Consider the following 16,871-nt stretch of genomic DNA (forward strand, 5'->3'; position numbering starts at 1 on the left):
GTTTTTCCTCATCTCAGTCCTAAATGGCCTATCCATTATTCTTAAACTGTGACCCCTGGTTCTGGACTCTCGAAACATCGGGAACATTTTTCCTGCATCTAGCCTGTACAATCCTTTAAGAATTGTATATGTTTCTATAAGATCCCACTCTCATCCTTCTAAATTTGAGTGAATACAAGCCCAGCCGACCCATTCTTTCATCATATGTCAGTCCCACCATCCCGGGAATTAACCTGGTGAACCTATGCTGCACTCCCTCAAAAGCAATGTCCTTCCTCAAATTGGGAGACCAAAATTGCACACAATACTCCAGGTACGGTCTCACCAGGGCCCTGTATAACTGCAGTAGGACCTCCCTGCTCCTAAATTTTAGGAATAAGGGGTAAGCCACTTAGAACAGAGATGAGGAAACACTTCACCCAGAGTTGTGAGTCTATGGAATTCTCTGCCTCAGAGGGAAGTGGAGGCCGGTTCTCTGGAAACTTTCAAGAGAGAGTTAGATGGGGCTCTTGAAGATAGCGGAGTCAGGGGATATGGGGAAAAAGGCAGGAACGGGGTACTGATTGTGGTTGATCAGCCGTGATCACATTGAATGGCAGTATGGCCTACACCTGCATCTATTGTCTATTGTAAACTCAAATCCTCTCGGAATGAAGGTCAACATGCCATTAGCTTTCTTCACTGTGTGTTGTACCTGCATACTTACTTTCAGTGACTGTTGTACAAGCACACCCAAGTCTCGTTGCACCTTCCCTTTTCCTAATACAACACCATTCGGATAATAATTTGCTTTCCTGTTTTTGCCACCAAAGTGGATATCCTCACATTTATCAACATTATATTGCATCTGCCATGCATCTGCCCACTCATCCAACCTATCCAAGTCACCCTGCAACCTTATAGCATCCTCCTCGCAGCTTACACTGCCACCCAGCTTTGTGCAATTCGCAAACTTAGAGTCAAGAGTGTTTTATTGTCATATGTCCCAGATAGAACAATTACATTCTTACTTGCAGCAGCACAACAGAATATGTAATAATAAATAATAACAAAAAACAAACAATAACAGTGCAATATGAATAATAATAGTCTATTGTAGTTCAGAGCTTATGAGGTTGTAATGTAGGAATAGCCTGATGGCTGAAGGGAAGAAGCTGTTCCTGAACGTTACAATTCTCAGGCTCCTGTACCTTCTTCCTGGTGGCAGTGGTGAGATGAGTGTGTGGCCAGGATGGTGTGGGTCTCTGATGATGTTGGCTGCCTTTTTGCCTTTTTGACTGATAAAACCCTTCGATGGTGGGGAGTTCAGAGCCGGTGATGGACTGGGCAGTGTTCACAACTTTTTGCAGTCTTTACCGTTCCTGGACGTTCAAGTTGCCGAACCAGGCCATGATGCAAGCAGTCAATATGCTCTCTACTTTGCACCTGTAGAAGTTCAAGAGAATCCTCTTTAACATACCGAATCTCCGTAATCTTCTCAGGAAGTAGAGGTGCTGATGTGCTTTCTTTATAATTGCATCAGTGTGCTGGGTCCAGGACAGATCGTCGGAAAAATGCACGCCCAGGAATTTGAAGTTTTTGACTCTTTCCACCATCGTCCCATTGATATAAACAGGATTGTGGGTCCTCAACCTTCCTCTTCCAAAGTCCACAATCAGTTCTTTGGTTTTGCTGATATTGAGAGCCAGGTTGTGCTGGCACCATTTGGTCAGTCAGTCGATCTCACTTCTATACTCTGACTCATCACCATCTTTAATTCGTCCCACAACTGTGGTGTCGTCGGCGAACTTGAAAATGGAGTACGCACTATGTCCAGCTACACAGTCATGAGTATAGAGTGAGTAGAGCAGGGGGCTGAGCACGCAGCCTTGAGGTGCTCCCGTATTGATTATTACTGAGGATGAAGTGTTTCTGCCAATTTGAACAGACTGTGGTCCGTGGATGAGGATGTTGAGAATCCAATTGCAGAGGGATGCACAGAGATGTTACATTTAATTCCCTCGTCTAAATCGTTAATATATATTGTAAATAACTGAGATCCCAGCACCGAGCCTTGCGGCACCCTGCTATTCTGAAAAGGACCCATTAATTCCTACTCTTTGCTTCCTGTCTGCCAACCAGTTCTCTATCCATGTCAATACCCTACCTCATCAAGGTGAGTGTCATCAGCTTTCCTTTTTCTTCCAAAATAGTCATTGTATTTACAATAAAATATTCCTGTTACCTAGCATCCATAGCTGAATAGAAACTGTTCTAACACTGGGCGATACCATAGGTATTAGGTCTCAGATGACTTTTCTACCATTATATGCATTCAGTAAAACATCATCTATTGCAGAAGCTGTTACTGGTATTTCAGAAAATCTGCTACTGCTGTTTCACGCGGAGGGGAGTAGACCACAGATGTATGCTTAAAAAAGAAAGCATCAGTGAACAGGACTCAGTAAAAGCTCCAGCCCTTGCTAAAGGGCCTCAGCTTGATAGGTTTTCCATAGCTATAAATAACGTGCAATCTTTCAAGTGACGGAGGAAAAATAATTGGACCTCCATTACAAAGTCATGGATACAATTATTTAGTACACTATAGCTGCTGGCTACATGGAAGAGACACCAAAGTTTCTCAAAATCTTCCCATAGCTCATTCTGCTAGACATTCATGGGTGTGTTATCTTGTAATAGACTCTTCCTTACCTTTCAACTATATGCCATCATCTGATTCACCCGCTTCATTAAACTCAGTGATATTATTAATCTATCATTAATTATTTCTGGGTAAAAAGACTTGATACCAGGAAGTTTGACTGGTTTCCCACATCAAAAACAGTTGGTCTACTGACAGAATTCCCATTGAAATAACCACTCTGCTATATGGTCATGGAATTAACACAAGAGAGAGTCAAGAGAGTCAATTTAATTGTCATTTGGACCCCTGGGGGTCCAAACGAAATGCCGTTTCTGCAGCCATACATTACACACAAATAGACCCCAGACACAACATAATTACATTTAACATAAACATCCATCACATAACTGTGATGGAAGGCCAAAAAAACTTATCTCTCCACTGCACTCTCCCCCCCCCCCCCGATGTCACAGTCAAAGTCAAAGCCCCCGGCTGGCGATGGCGATTGTCCCGCGGCCATTGAAGCCACGCCGGGTGGTGCGAGGTCGCACACCGGGTCTTGATGTTGGAGCCCCCGGTGTGCGCTCGCAAAGTCCCGCAGCCGTTCCAGCCGCGCGGGGCAATGTTGTTAGGCCCCGCTCCAGGAGCTCTTCGACCCCGCAACTCGGGCGGGAGAATTCGCCGTTGCAGCAGCCTGAAAAGCGGTCTCCCTCCAGGGAGCCGCGCGGGGTCGTCCGAGCCGTCCGCAGACCCGCAGTAGCAGCCTCCGACTCAGCAGCAGCAGCGGCCTCGGCAGCAGCAGCAGCGCTCTCCACCGCTCCACCCGCTCCGGTCTCGGCCAGCTCCGCGACGGTGAGGTGAGTCGGCACCAGAGTCCCAGGCTTCTTCCCGTTGGAGGCCGCTCCTCGTTGCAGCCTCAACGACATCTGAGACCCGACGAGAAAAGGTCGGGTCTCCAGTGCAGGGAGAGATTCAAAAGTTTTCCCCCCCCCCCCCCACCCCACCCCCGCCCCCCCCCACACACACACACCAACATAAAATAACAAAAACTACACAGAAACACAGACAAAAAATAACAAAAACGCGGACAGGCTGCAGAGGCCGCTGCTGGCCAGAGCCGCGCCGCCTACACGTGGTCCACCTTGTTTCGACTAATGCAATCAACCCGACATGCACAAACAAAACGATCAAATAGAACAAGTTGACCTACAACTTTAGGTTGTGTACGCCATACGCAAGAAGATTGAATTAACTGCCCTTTTCAGAAAAGCTAGAATCTGAAGCGAAAGTGACTTTTGTTTCTATTATTTAGAGGGGTTTATTTCTAAAACCTCCCATACATTTTAGGTTTTCTTTCTTATAACAAACAGGTTTACATCAAGATGAAAAGATACAAACTATTTTCACATACTCTACAGACATTAAACATGGGAAAACAATTTCAGCCCCATCTATATGACAGAATGATGAAACTACACCTACAAAAGATTTGGTTTGAATATGAGTAACCTCCTTTCACCCATTTCCAAATCATACCATACACGAGAGCAATCAAACCATACACAAAATCAACCAGTGGTGCAATAAGAGAAAGGAAACAGTGCAGAATGTAAAGTCACAACTGCAGAGAATGTGCAGATAACAAAAAAGTGCAAGGGTTGCAAAGTGGTAGATTGGGAGATCAAGAACACAACCTTAACTTTTATGACAGGTGCATTCAGGTGATCTACTGTGCTTGAATCTGGTTGTACATGCTTCCAAGTTTTTGTATCTTCTGCTCAACGGGAGTGGGAAGCAGAACGAATGACCGGGTGAGAGTGGTTGATTTCTTTCTCAAAGCAGTGTGAAGTGCAGATGGAGTCGATAAGAGGGATGGAAGGGGGAGATGGGGGGCTGGACGGCATCCACAACTCTGCAATTTCTTGCGGTCTACGGCAAAGAAGTTGCTAACCCAAGTTGTGCTTTGTGTGTTTTATCTGTAAAACTTGGTAGGAGTCATTGGAGACGAGTTTCTTTGACAACATTTTTCATTGAAAACCTTTAGATTGATCAGCTTTTTGCTCAATATGCCAGCATCTGCAGTCTCGTCTCCATTTTAGTGCTGTTTAAAATCAATTGCTATTTTGTGCGTGTTTCTTGACAAGTTAAAATATAGATAAATTCACTAACTTCTCTTTCAAACTAACTTTGAATAAATCAAACTAAAGAGACAAGAATATCTCTCCCCTTAATTTCCATACTCAAAAAACATTTTTAAAATTCTTCACATAACTCAGGTTCCCTGATTATATTCTAGCAAAGTACCATAAGACTAATTTATATTATTCCTCAAGTTTTGCTTTCCTGTTAGCCTGTGTTAGATTCTTCAAGTCACTAAATGTGGTTCTTTTCCAACAGGCGATTCGATATTAAAAAAAATGTTTTAAGAGATTTTAATATTAAACATTATCAATTTCTTTTTGCACACCCTCAACCTGTTTAGTCTCATTCCCCAGAACTAGATCCAGAAATACTCTGAACAGGAAGCCTATTGATCAAGTTCCCTGTATGCAAATTTCAAGATTTCGTCATCACTCTTAGCTTGTTCTTTATACGATCTGTATTCGGGAAATTGAAATTGGATTTCTCTAAGAAATTCCCCATGGATTTGTTCAACAATTTTGAGACTCTGCAGTAAACAACTGCCAAAGTATCAGCTGCTTCTTTGCCAGTAAAATTCTTGTTGTTTTCCCATCCCTCCTATCAACATATTGGTCTAGTTTCAACTGTCAAGACAAACATTAGCAATGGACACCAATCTCCGATTCTCCCTTGTTCCCATTCCACACACATTCAATTTCCAATTCCGACCTGCCCCCCACACAGGCAAGAACATGTACACAAGTTCCAGATTAAAATATTTATCAAGAATTTAATAACTACAAATGTTACTCCATTCCGTCCCTGTCCAATTACAAAAAAATGTTTTTCTTATATTCCCATTCCGTTCCGCCCTTTTCCTAGGGATGTAAGGATCAAATCTGCCACAAATTAATTGCTCAGCATCGTTACATCTGAAATGATGTGCAAGACCTTTCGTCTGCATGACACACCGAAAAAGGTTCCATCCGTCAGTCTTTGCCTAACATCAAATATCAATGTATTAAAAAGATTAGTGGATCTTGTAAGTACAGGTTCCGGAAACCGAAAAACTCCGAAAACCGGCCATTTTTTCCAGATGTCGTCTGCGCACCAAAGCTCGCGTTTGGCGCCAAACTTGACCCGAAACGACCCACAGTCAACCCAGGTCTGTACTACTGTAGCGGCTGCCTCCTCCCCGGAGACCGGGAGACGCTTAAACATCTGTAAATCATTGCCTAAATGTTAGTCAGTTAGTTTGGAGGGCTTTTATGTGAAGGGGGGGTGAAGGGGTAAACTTTCATTCTTAGTCCCCTACCTGGTCGGAGAGGCGGGGAGCGGTCAATGCCTTACCGGGTCGCCGTGCAGTAAGCTCCGCAGCGCTGTGGCCGGTGGGGCTGCGGGCGGCGCCGGTTGTAGCTCCGACCCCGGCAACTCTACCCCTGGCTGCGAGGCGCTCCAAATCCAGCGCGGCCCGCGGCCGGACGCCCCAGCTCCGCGAATGTCGGGAGTCGGCGGCGTCGCAGCGCTGGGATACCAGCGGGGAGCGGGCAATGCCTTACCGGGTCACCGTGCGGCAAGCTCCGGAGCGCTGTGGCCGCCGACTCCCAACGTTCGCGGAGCGTCGCTGGATTTGGAGCCGCGCAGCCAGGGGTAGAGTTGCCGGGGTCGGAGCTCCAACCGGCGCCGCCCGCGGCCGGACGGAGCCCCCAGCTCCGCGAGGTTGGGAGTCGCCGACCAGGTAGGGGACTAAGAATTAAAGTTTCCCCCTTCACCCCTACTCCACCACCACCACATAAAATCCCTCCAAACTAACTGACTAACATTTATGCAATGATTTACAATGATTCTCCCGGTCTCCGGGGAGGAGGCAGCTGCTCCAGACTTTTCAAGCCGCCCGCGCTACCTACCTAATCTACGCTAAAAATGTTCCATTCGGAAATCCGAAAATGTCCGAAATCCGACAAGTGTCTGGTCCCAAGGCTTTCGGATAAAGGGTTGTGCACCTGTATATAAACGTGCCTCAAGTTGTGGAATTGATAGGCATGTTGAATGCAAAGGCAAAATAACCAAGACACGTTGCTATTTAAAATGGTGATGTTACTCAGCAATTCAAGCTAAAATGCAAACCATTTTACTATGCAAAAATATCATTGTAGTCAAAGTACTTTGGTATACAAGAGTAGTATGATAGTACAGTATTAAGTGCTGTTGCCTCATAGGCCTGGTTTGACATTGATGGGGCGCCAGTCTCTCCTCCCAGTTTCCTCCCAACGCGTTAGAAATCAATCTTATTAGGAACAGTCAACATAGCTTAGTGCCTTTGTTGCCTTTTTGATAAGGTAATAGACATGGACTTCTATAAAGTAACTGAGACGATCCTTCATAATCTGGGAACAAAACACAGTTTTTCATTAACATTTTTTAACTAATTCCTTTGCAAAAGAATGATTGCAGATCAGATGGTATATATTGAGAGAGAGGAAAAACTGAGTTAATGATATAGATGGACGATTTTTCAGAATGGGCCAGTTGTGAGATAAACCGCTCCCATGAATTGTGGTGTAATAGATGCACTGGTTATTTGAAATTGATAAATTCATCTTTGAGTCTTAAGGCCTTAAGTCTCATCGAAAAATTAAGTGTAATTCCTCAAGCACATTGGAACCAAGTAAGAAGATAAAGACAGACGTTAGAATAGAATGGAAAATTAAAGTGGCAGACAAGTGAAAGCTTATTGTCATCTTTGCAGATTGAGCAAAGGTCTTTTGCAAAGATGTCGCACAATCTGAATTTGGTTCCTACAACATAGATCACATTGTAAACAATGAAATACACTAAATTGGAAGTAATACAAGCAAACTGCAGTTTCACCTGGAAGGAGTTTCAGGTTCGGGATGGTAGGAAGAGGTTAAAGGGCAGGTAGTGCAACTCCTGCAGTTGCATGGGAAGTGCCACAAGAAAAAATTACAAGTTATTGCAGATGTTGGAATCTTGAGTAAAAACCTAAACTGCTGGAGGAACTCAGTAGGTCAGGCAGCGTCAAAGAATACCTGAATACCAAGTTGGTGAAGATAGAAGACTATCTCTCTCTGCAGTGCTTCAATACTTTCCATTTTAATTTAAATTTCTAGCATCTGGATATTTCTCCTCTGTGTTTTATAGTAATATTTATTTTTAAAAATATTGGTCACGATACGAAGGATAACTCGCCTTCCAATTATTGCCGCAGGATCTTTTACTCCACTTGACAGAATGAAGAATGTGGTTTCATATGCCATCCAAAAGGTGCCATCTCCTTTAGACTTTACTTTTCGACTTTAGCGATACAGCGCAGAAACAGGCCCTTTGCCCCACCGATCAGCAATCACCCCATACACAAGCACTATCCTACACTCTAGGGATAATTTACAAATTTACCAAAGCCAATTAACCTACAAACCTGTACATCTTTGGACAAAATTGGAGCACCTAGATAAAAATCCACGAGGTCACAGAGAGAACGTACAAAATCCATACAAACAGCACCTTTAGTCAGTATCGAACACAGGTGTCTGGCGGTGTAAGACAGCAACTCTACTTCTGCACTACTATGCCGCCTTGTGTAGCATTCCCTCATTTCATCCCTGGAACAGCAACTTAGATTTTGAGACGAACTAAACAATTTTTATGTTTCGGATGCATCAGTACAACCATCAAAGGTCTACATTCAAATACTTTAATTATGAGGCAAATGCAGCTGATTTAAATATCGCATTATGTATAACCAAATCAGGGTTCAAATTCAGCAAACTGCTGTACTATTGAAAACATAACCAGTTAATTATGAGGCAAATCACTTTCAAATTACGTCAACCACATGCTGCATTAACATATATTGAATTATAAAGCAACTAAAACGGCTGAGGAAAATTTAAATGTTGCATTTTGTATAACCAAATCAAATTCAGCAAACTGCTGTACTAGTGAAAACATAACCAGTTAAGGATAAACCTTTATTTATATCACTTGATTTTCAGTACAGTAAAATGATTATATCGAACACTACAAAGTTAATTTCACCGTTAAACTCTACATGTAATGAACAGTTAAAATCGGAATGAGAACCAGCAAAAAAGTTAAATCCAACAGTTCAAGTCCAAATTTTATGTCTGGTCATAAATACCTTGAATTTCAGATTGACAATTCAAACAGTCGAAGCTCTTTTTTTTCTTAAACATCTGTATAATTCTTCCCTTTTGTTTAGAAAAGCAGAACCAGAAGTAAAAGCAAACAATTCCCAAACAATTTCAATGTATCCCAAGTTTGTCTGCTTACAGCGACTAATTAAAAACGAAGAACATAGCTGAATATTTGAACTTCTTCCTTATCTGAAAGCATATGAACTTTACTGGGACTAACCCACGGTTCTAGTATTCCATCAAGCAGCTACATTCGCTGTCTTAAACATTTCAATATACTTTATATGTATGTAAACAAAATTTGACACCCATCTACCCAAGGATATTACTACAGGTGATTAAAGAATTAGTCTGAGGTATATTTATGGAGCATTATATGGAGGAAGTGGGAGTGGCTTAGAAAGAGAATGCCAGAATATAGAACCTGAGTGCCAATGGTGTAGAAAAGAAATTCCAGATGCACAAAATAGGAAGTATGATAGGCTTACAAAACAAGATCATGGAATGACTGAAAAAAATAAACCAGAAGTTTCACCCATGATGGCCACTGGTCAAAGTTCAGAAAAATAAAGGAAAATCTATTTTATTGCTATCACCGATATAAAACAGTTGGACACTTTCATTTTGGAAAAGCAATCATTTTTATTTAAAATTAACAACCAACCTCACCATAATCAATAGACATGCTACAATTTGTTTGCTAGAGTATTGACTAGCACCCACATTAAATACAATTGCATTAGAACACGTTAAAACATTTAACTGAAAACAAAATGTCCTACCACTTAAGACATAGTAAAATACTGATAATCTGGCATGTTTGGGACTTTGGTAGTGTTGAACTAGAGGTTTTGGGGATATTATTTCTATTAATACCTCAAAGTTTTTTTAAAAACTTGTTATACATATGCAGTGTCCTCCATAATGTTTGGGACAAAGACCCATCATTTATTTGCCTCAGTTCTCGGTACAATTTGTGATTTGTAATAGAAAAAAATCACATGTAGTTAAAGTGCACCATGTCAGATTTTAATAAAGCCATTTTTATACATTTTGGTTTCACGATGAAGAAATTACAGCAGTGTTTTCACATAGTCCCCCCCATTTCAGGGCACCATAATGTTTGGAACACAGCAAAGTCATGTAAATGAACGTAGTCATGTTTAGTATCTTGTTGCATATTCTTTGCATGCAATGACTGCTATTAAAGTCTGCAATTCATTGACATCACCAGTTGCTGAATGTCCTCTCTGGTAATGCTCTGTCAGGCCTGTATTTCAGCCATCTTTAGCCTATGCATGTTTTGGGGGCTAGTCCCCTTCAGTTTTATCTTCAGCATATAAAAGGCATGCGCAATTGGGTTCGGATCGGGTGATTGACTTGGCCACTCAAGAATTAATCTTTTTTTAGCTTTGAAAAACTCCTTTGTTGCTTTAGCAGTATGTTTGGGATCATTGTCTTGCTGTAGAATGAACCACCGGCCAATGAGTTTTGAGGCATTTATTTGAACATGAGCAGATAGGATGTGTCTATACACTTCAGAATTCATTATGCTACTACCATCAGCAGTTGTATCATCAATGAAGATAGGTGAGCCAGTACCTTCAGCAGCCATACATGCCCAGGCCATAACACCCCCACCATCGTGTTTCACAGATGAGGTGGTATGCTTTGGATGTTGGGCAGTTCCTTCTCTCCTCCATACTTTGCTCTTGCCATCACTCTGATATAAGTTAATCTTCATCTCATCTGTCCACAAGACCTTTTTCCAGAACTGTGGTTGCTCTTTTAAGTACTTCTAGGCAAATTGTAACCCGGCCATTCTATTTTTGCGGCTAACCAGTGTTTTGCATCTGTGTAGCCTCTGTATTTCTGTTCATGAAGTCTTCTGCGGACAGTGGTCATTGACAAATCCACACCTGACTCCTGAAGAGTGTTTCTGATCTGTCAGACAGGTGTTTGGAGGTTTTTCTTTATTATAGAGAGAAATATTCTGTCATTAGTTGTGGGGGTCTTCCTTGGCTTGCCAGTCCCTTTGCAATTTGTAAGCTCACCAGTGCTCTCTTTCTTCTTAATGATGTTCCAAATTTTGGTAAGGCAAAGGTTTGGCTGATGTCTCTAACAGTTTTATTCTTGTTTCTCAGTCTCAAAATGGCTTCTTTGGCTTTCAATGGCACACCTTTGGTCCTCATGTTGATAAACAGCAATCTTCCAAAGTTTCCAAAGGTGATGGAAAGACTAGATGCTGAGAGCTCTCTTATACCTGCATCAAGGAGGCAATTAAACACACCTGAGCAATTACAAACGCCTGTGAAGCCGTGTGTCCCAAACATTATGGTGCCCTGAAATGGGGGAACTATGTATAAACACAGCTGTAATATCTATATGGTGAAACCAAAATGTATAAAAAAACACTTTTAATCAAATCTAACAATATGCACTTTAACCACATGTGATTTTGTTTTACTACAAATCTCAAACTGTGGAGTACAGCGGCAAATAAATAAATGATGGGTCTTTGTCCCAAACATTATGGAGGGCACTGTAAGCTCTCCCAGGGGCCTATTGGATGGAGAGAGAATGCAGGAACTGGGGTCTGGAGCCAGATGTCAAACCACTGGGATTACCAAATAGAAGCAGATTATCAGAGAGTTTTATTGTATTGCATTGTATTTATCCAATAGTGGATAAACATAATGGGTAGTTTGATTTGTTACACCCATAATATAAAACAATTAAAATAATTTATTAAAATCTATATATATCAAACAATACACAAATAAAAATGACCAGGCAGTTTATAATACAAAAGAAATATCCATTCAATGCTACCTCAGCAGCAAATTGTCAAACTCACTCACAGGCACAAAATGCCCTGTCCCCTGCCTTCGACTAGTACAGAGAGAAGAAAAGTGAGCAGCCTAGATCTTACCCTATTAAAACGATGACTGCTTCATAATCTTGAGTTACAAATAGAAATGAAGATTGCACAATTAACATGCAACCAGTTTCTAACTTTTTCAGGAAGGGAAAGCCACTAATGAAGCAACTGAAAATGTGTGCCCTTGGACACTGCCTTGAGGAACTTGCAAAAACAATGTCTTCTGACTGAGATTATGAACATACAATATCTAATTTTCTTTTGCAAGTTTGACAAACAGCATTTTCCTTTAATGTTTAACGCTTAAATGCTAGATATAGGCCAGTTTGCCACACAGTCCAGACTTCCCACCATTAACATAATCTACACATCACGCTGCCTCGGAAAAGCAGCCAGAAATTACTTGTTCTCCCTGCTTCCATCTGGCAGAAAGTACAGCAGCTTGAAAACACACCACCAGATTCAAGAACTGCTTCCTCCCATCTTATTCTAAATGGCCCTTCCATAAGCAGGAGTACTCAGATCACCCCTAATCCTCCTGTGCTTCAAGGAATACCCATCCTATTCAACCTCTCACTACATCACACACCCTCTAGTCCTGGCAATATCCTCGTAAATCTTATCTGAACCCACAAGCTCGACAATATCTTTCCTATAACATGGTGCCCAGAACTGAACACAATATTCTAAATGTGGTCTCACCAATGTCTTATACAACTGCAACATGACCTCCCAGGAGAGATCCTTTAATTATGTGCATGCAATTATCCCTCCTCTACCCCACCCCCTTCCACCTATATTCCTTCCTTGGGTTTCACATTTCATACCTCTTCCATCTTTATTTCCTCATCTCACACATTTTGTCTTTTCACCTCTGGCCTTTGCCCAACCGTCTTCCAATCAAAAATCACCTTCAACGGAAAATTGCCAAGCTTGATCCCACCCCCATCTCTCTGCCCCTTACTACAATCTGTCTGAAGATGGGTACCAATTTGAAACTTCGCTTATTCTTGTTCTCCAGCGATGCTACCCGACCTACTGTGCACTTTGTATCCTATTAAATCATTAATATCTTGTACAGTTGCAAAATGTAACTAAACTCCTGGACCCAATACCAATCTGATGTAGGGAAGCTTTGCTACCCTGTTCACCTGTGCTACCACTTTCAGGAAATTGTGTACCTGTACACTTATTATCTGTTCCACAGTTAAATTCAATCTGCCATTCCTTGGCCCACTTCTTTAGTTGATCCGGATCCTTTTGTAAACTTGGATAGACTTCCTCAAGGCTAATTTTGGGTCATCCACAAATTTACTAACCAATTTACTAACAAATTTACTAACCTCTTCCACCCCTGCAACAGACTGTTCCAGCCGCTACGGTCAGGCAAACACCTCCGTTGCCATGCAGTGAGAACGGAGAGGTTGAGAAGGAGTTTCTTCCCAGAGGCAATTCGGACTGTAAACGCCTTTCTCACCAGGGACTAACTGTACAGAACGTTTTTCCTTCTATTATTTATTATGTAAAATAATATGTGTTATGATTGTGTTTATAATTTGTTTGGTTGTTTTGTTGTTCCGCGAGCATTGCCACTTTCATTTCACTGCACATCTCGTATGTGTATGTGACAAATAAACTTGACTTGACTTGACGTTATCCAAATTGTTAATATAGATGACAAATAATTGTGGGCCCAGCACATCCCTGCAAAACACTACTGGTCACAGGCCTCCAATCAGAAAAACATCCTTCTACCACCATTCTCTGACTCCATCCAACACGCCATTTTAAATCTAGTTGACTTGCTCACTTTGGATTCCATGTGATTTAACCTTCTGATTTATCTTTCCCTATGGAACCTTGTCAAAAGACCTTGCTAAAGTGTTCCATGGTTCCTTTTATCAGCTTTGTATGCAAATCACAGTTGTTGGCTGTTTTTTCTTTCACATAGAAATGTTGTTGTTTTCTGGTTCTAACTTTCATATGATTTGTGGAGAATTTGTCTGTTCCTCGGAAGAGTGTTAGGATACCTCGTGTCTCTGCCCTCTCAAATAGACATCTCATCTGACAGATGCCATCTTCCTGTTAATGGTTTAAATCACCTTAATTGAAAATTGTATGTTAATACATTTGAATGTATTATAAATGTATGTTACTAGTAAGTACGTTTATTGGTCAAGTATTCACATACAAGGAATTTGCCTTGGTGCTCCGCCCACAAGTGACAAAATGACATACAGTCAGTTTCAGATGACTCAGAAAACACTAAACATTAATAATAAGACATTAATGATAAAACATCATTGATCAAGCATGTAAACCAACAAAATACCAGATCAAAGGGTGGCTACAGATTTTTGGCTGTTGAGTAGAGCAACTACTCGCGGATAAAAACTGTTTTTATGTCTGGCTGTGGCAGCTTTGACAGTCCGGAGTCGCCTTCCAGAGGGAAGTGATTCAAAGAGTTTGTGGCCAGGGTGAGAGGGGTCAGAAATGATCTTGCCCGCTCACTTCCTGGCCCTTGCAGTGTACAGTTCAACAATGGAGGGAAGGTTGCAGCCAATAATCTTCTCTGCTGATCGGACGATTCGCTTCAGCCTCCAGGTGTCGTGCTTGGTGGCTGAGCCAAACCAGACCATGATGGAGAAGGTGAGAACAGACTCTACGATGGCCGTGTAGAATTGGACTATCATTGCCTATTGTGCACTACTACATGCATAACTTACAATTAATCTCGAGTGCTAGTTGTTTTAAATTTCATGAACTTATCGTAAGTAGGGCAAGCTCTGTTTGGCAGGAAGTTGTTTCAAATTGGTATTTCCCTCGTTTGAAGAAAATGATCCAAATCTGCAATCATGCGCTATAATCATTAGAATATTGTAATTCACGATGAAATTTTGTGACGCACTATCCTTTCTTAGAGAAATATTACTTTAACTGTTGGGAATAGTATATTTATTCCAATGTGCATTTGTAGTAGCAGGATTGTTTTAAAGTTCCACTTGTATTTGTGGCCTTGGATTTATTTTGACATTGTGAATGGCTGGAGAGGTCACATAATATTGTGGTATGATTAAGAAATGGCAACATAAAATTGGTAGATCGGTGCAAAATGCCTAGTTTCAACAGACAGAATTCTGTACTTGGTGACTAAGATTGGCTCCTGACTTCAGCCAAGGAGAACGTGGCTTAAAGACTGAATAACTGAGATGAAGTGAGGGGGAGATAGGTTTATGTTTATTATAACCACATGTATCGAGGCACAGTGAAAAGCTTTGTTTTGTATGCTAGCCCAACAGATCAGATATACAATCAAGTCAAACTTAATTACAATAGATAGAGCAGATACAGAGGGCAGAAAATAATTCTCAGCGTTACGTCACATTGCGTCCCCTCGGTTCCATGGACAAAGCCCAATATCCCCAATGGGTTGTCCATCTAAAAGTTGTGTCATAGGATCATGACTCTGTGAGGTTGTCTTCCTCAAAGAGAAGTGGAATTTGAGTACTTTAAAGGCCAGGGTACATAGATTTTTGATTAGAGGGTGAAAGGATACTGTGGATAAACACAAATACCCATGAGGTTACAATCACAGTGGTTTAGAATACTTATGTTCTCAATGGCAAACCAGGCACAAAGGGGCAAGTGGAATATGCCTGCTCCTAATTTGTACAAAAATGAATGAGTAGATATAAACTGTGCAGAGGTAAACATTGATAAATTCTCAAGTGTAAATCCATCAACCCACAAGACTCCTCTGCTTTATCACCACGGTCCTTCAGCTCAATCCCATTGCTTATTTTGTGTCAATAACCGTTTTAGAAACCAGTCTGTCTCTTGAATACACCTCAGAATGTAAACCCATGATTAAATGGCAGCGTTGAAACAACAAAACTAACCACAACATCTTCAAAGACACTGAATTGTAGACTAAATATCTATTACAGCCTTGGGTAGTACTCTTTTACTATTCACATGTAGCTATAATTTAGATTAGATATAACAAATAGTACGGTATTTACTTAGGGATGTTGTACTCAAAGTCACTTTGAACATGCTCCATAGTCCACATTATTCATTTGTACCTTATACTCAATTCCATAATATAAATTCAGTCGCAAAAAGCTTGCGCAGTGGAAAGTTCTGCCAACATATGGCCCTTAGACTTTTTGTTTGTTTCCAGGCAGAACAGTAATTCCTGTTAAATATTGTGAAGATCCAGAAGGCTGCGGATGCAGCAGGAAAATGTCAGGTGTTTAATTGTCATGGTAATGACAACTGAACAATGAAATTCTTACATACTGCAACTATAATTATGACATAATTATGTAAGAGGACGAGGAGTGAGAAGGGGGGGTGGGGGGGAAGAGGGAGGCGGCGAACCCCGGCTCACTCGGGCAGCTCGGCGCGGACGAGGGCCCAGGCTTCGGACCTGCGGCCAGGATGTCCGACGGGGATGCAGCCCGCAGCCGCCACCCCTTGGGGAGGCGAACTCCCCACCCCTCCCCACCCCTCGGAGACAGAGGCAACGACCAGCGTGAGGAAAGGGGAGCGGCGTCGACAAAGCAAGGTCGAGTCATTTGGGCGGGAGCAGCCACTCACTCACCTCAGCCGAGCACTAGCATGGCAGCCGCTAGCCCGCCCGGCGCTCAAGCCGCCAACTGCCACCCGGCGCTCGCGCCATCCACACACACACAGCCTGTTGACACCCGCCGCGGCACTGCGCACGCGCGGGTCTCTGTACTCTCCTTCTCTCCCTCTCTCCCCCCCCCCCACCCACCGCCGCTGCCGTGACGTTACGCATGCGCGCGTCCGCTCCACCCACCCACCGCCGCTGCCGTGACGCCACGCATGCGCGCGTTCGCTCCACCCACCGCCGCTGCCGTGACGCATGCGCGCGTTCGCTCCACCCACCCACTGCCGTGACGTTACGCATGCGCGCGTTCGCTCCACCCACCCACTGCCGTGACGTTACGCATGCGCGCGAATTCGCCCCACCCACCTCCCTGCCGGATATCCACGCGTGCGCACACACACCTCTCTCTCCCCAGTCTCAGCCTTTCCCTCT

At 42.6% G+C, this 16,871-nt stretch overlaps 1 protein-coding gene across 3 annotated transcripts in view; it reads right to left on the reverse strand.

Annotated features, from left to right (window-relative positions):
- Positions 1-16,562, reverse strand: part of tex2 (testis expressed 2) — a 44,274-nt gene extending 27,712 nt beyond the window's left edge. For all 3 annotated transcript variants that reach the window (XM_055653742.1, XM_055653743.1, XM_055653741.1), the window contains exon 1: positions 16,410-16,562. The gene's annotated coding sequence lies outside the window, so the exon portion shown is untranslated. The remainder of the gene's footprint in view (positions 1-16,409) is intronic.
- Positions 16,563-16,871: the final 309 nt, after the last annotated feature.

The sequence above is a fragment of the Leucoraja erinacea genome, chromosome 23 (genome assembly GCF_028641065.1).
Source record: "Leucoraja erinacea ecotype New England chromosome 23, Leri_hhj_1, whole genome shotgun sequence".
Taxonomy (NCBI): Eukaryota; Metazoa; Chordata; class Chondrichthyes; order Rajiformes; family Rajidae; genus Leucoraja; species Leucoraja erinaceus.